The sequence below is a fragment of the Pseudochaenichthys georgianus genome, chromosome 19, assembly GCF_902827115.2.
Source record: "Pseudochaenichthys georgianus chromosome 19, fPseGeo1.2, whole genome shotgun sequence".
Classification (NCBI taxonomy): Eukaryota; Metazoa; Chordata; class Actinopteri; order Perciformes; family Channichthyidae; genus Pseudochaenichthys; species Pseudochaenichthys georgianus.
The window spans coordinates 26344016-26347219 of record NC_047521.1 but is presented as its reverse complement, the minus strand read 5'-3'; the positions used below and the strand labels follow the sequence as shown (position 1 = coordinate 26347219).

The following is a 3204-nucleotide window of genomic DNA, read 5'->3' as shown; positions in this document are numbered from 1 at the left end:
GAACCCAACAGCGCGCCCACTCCTGCAGCCAATCAGCAGCGTGCTTTCCCTTCTTACTTTATCCTCAGCCAATCAGCAGTGCGCTTTCTCTAAGCATCGACGGAAAGGGCGCCGATTAGTCAGCACATATTTCCCTCACAGCGTCGACAGCCAATCATGAGCCGAGCTTGGATTACCTAAGGTTACCAAAAAAAGGGAAAGTGTAGACCCTGAACGTAGCAGTCTGTTACGTAAAAATCAAATAGTAACTACAATATTAACACATATAAACACTTGTAAATCCTCCCGTATCGTCAAAAAGTAACACTAATAACTATTTGGTGAGTTTTATAACAATTGTATGCAAAATATCATATTTTTATTAAAGTCACATTACTTTAGGGAGTTTAAATCCTCATTAGAGTAGTATTTCCTAAAATATCAACCATTGACTGATATATTACAGGGTGTCCTTTCTACATGCATTGGTACCAGATATGTACAGTAGTGTGTGTTAAAAGATAACACCATTTTAAATGTACATACATATGTAAAAGTAGGATTCTTAATTAGGATTTCTGCTGGATTTTTTTGTACGATACAGCCTTTAATACACTTGTTCTTGGCGTTGGTGTTCGGATCAGGGGGTCACAGGTTCAAACCCCACCGCAGTCAGCATGTCGTTGTGTCCCTGGGCAAGACACTTCACCCCAAATTGCTCCTGTGGGGATTATCCACAGTATCGAGTATGTAAATTGGATAAAAGCTTCTAACAAGTGACATTTAATGTAATGACTTGTTGAGGCATGTAGGCGATAGATCAGGTGCAATTTACTACATCAATAGGGCTAAGTTGCACTTTATTAGACTTTGAGGCAGCAAGAAAAAGTCGACTTGAAAAGTAGGGTGTGCGTTTCCTAACTTTATTATACGTGAACGATTGGAGAAAAAAATATCACTAACCTTCAAGTTGCAGGAAGACCGGTCTGCTGTGAAAAACTGTGAAATCCAGTGATATTTAGTTGCATCTGATTGCATGCTTGAAGAAATAAAGAAAGAACACTTTTTTTTCTAAAACAGTCCGTTTATTAAATGCTTTCAAGAGATTTTGTCCACTTATGATATCATGAACTTCCAACCAGGGAGGAGAAAAGGGAAAACAAAGTCGATAAAACATAAAAACAAAATGTAAAAATACAGTACAAAAGGAGGCCATTGTTTTTTTCCACTTCTAACAACCCTGGTGTCTTCATCAGAGCTGCTGCAAACAATCCAAATAACAAATAACTCCTAACTGATCGAACACCAACAAATTAGGTTTTTGTGTGGCTGTGTCGGTGTGCTCAAATGACACAAACGGTGGGGGGTGTGGGGGGGGGGGGGTGCGCGTGTAAATAAACACTGGACTGAAAGGTATGAATAATAAAATGCTTTATTTGGTCAAATTTCTAAAATATTTTTTTTGTACTCTCTTTTGGAAAAGGACGTCTGAGCGTATGAGCTGATCACATGGAGAGCCGTTTGAAGGGCGATACGTGAAGTTTAATGATTATATTATCATTTCTAAATGTGTCTTTGACTCTGTATTGATTGCGAAATGCAGGACCAGTAAGACGTCTAACGGAAAAAAAGTAATGAGGCTCAACAACTCAAAATAAACCCATTAGACGGATTACCCATTAACATGGCAATTAACCATATTGTCGTTTGATAACCCCTCAAGTCAAAACCAAGGAGGAAATGTGTAAAGATTATCACGTGAGTTTTATTATGTGTGCATTTTACGTATCAGAAATCTCCCTCCCCTTTAGTTTGTGTCATAATTCACCTTTTTTTTTTTCCACAGAACAATGCAGGAGAAGATTCACAGCTATGTGTCCCGTGTGGATCATCCGTGTCTTTCTCCAACCACAGAAGATCCCCAAAATCAAATTTAAAAAATAAAGACCAACTTGTCGGTCGTTTACCGTCGTTTTCAGACCACGTCGAGATCTGCTTTTTGAATATCCTGAAACAATGATTGAAGGGTAAAAGTGTGCTTTAAAAACACTCTTCCACAGCCACAGAAAAATAAACATCTCCACCATCTCTTATCTAAATTACCTTATAAGGGCGTCTAAGTATTATAATAGGTATCAGGTATCATATACTGTATATAGTAAGCAGGATTATACAATAGGGGGTATGTATCATCTTATATATCGAATAAGGCGCTATATGGGAGTATATATAGGCTACTATGTATGCTTTTTGTTTTCCATATCCGTCTTTGCCTGGTGAATTTTAAACAAGAACGCACAGCAATGGGCAGTGAGCGAGAAACACGTTATTATATTCTGTCAACGTCCTTTTTTTTTTTATCTCTGGCCGGCGCCCCCAAATAATCTTAAGGCTTACAAGCAGAGCTCAGACAACATTAAAATATACCGAGTGAAATGTCCTCACATTGAACCTTTCTGCTCACTGCCTCCCTGCGCATACATACTCACTGTTAATTATTATATTCATACATGGATACATATATAAAGAGAGTTATACATTGCAATTAACATACATATATCAATAGCATATATCGAGAAGAAATAGAAATAGATAGCAATCATTATCGTCATCATATTCATCATAATACTAGGAGTAGTAGTAATACGATGCCTCCAAGAAGCTAATATCAGGGGCTGTTCCAGAGCAGGGCTCGTTAGCAACAATTAAACAAAAAACTGCAGGGAAACTGACCTCAGATCTGGTGTTTAAGGAGAATACGATTTTGGGCATTAAGTCAGCTTTTAAGAGCGGGGTAACGATGACACAGCAGCTTTGAGTGTTGCATGATTCCTTTATTTTGTATTTATCCAGAGAAAATGAAATGTAACGTTAATTATTTTTGCTAAAACGGATTTTCTTTACTTCACATTTTTCTCCAATTTTAAAACATTTCACGAAATTGAAGCCATGTGGATTTTTTGCAAAGTGAAAAGCAGATTCTCTTACGTTTAACCCACACTCTCAAATGACGCAGAAAATGTGAACAAATAAAAAACGTAATTTCGTAATTAATTAAACGTTATCTCTGCTTCGACCCCCGTTAACCCAACCCCGTCTGGAACATCCCGCACAGAAGGAAAAGGATGACTAAAATAAAGATAATTATAAAATAAAAGTCACTATAGTCATCTAGTTCAGCGTTACAGGTCATATAGCAATACCTCAATAACAAGAAGTTCTTCT

General features: G+C 37.5%; 1 protein-coding gene across 1 annotated transcript in view; it reads right to left on the bottom strand.

Moving 5' to 3' along the window:
- Positions 1-1042: 1042 nt before the first annotated feature.
- Positions 1043-3204, bottom strand: part of zc3h7bb (zinc finger CCCH-type containing 7Bb) — a 27890-nt gene continuing 25728 nt past the window's right edge. Inside the window, exon 21 of the mRNA XM_034107086.2 lies at positions 1043-3204. This exon is cut by the window's right edge and continues 2059 nt beyond it. The gene's annotated coding sequence lies outside the window, so the exon portion shown is untranslated.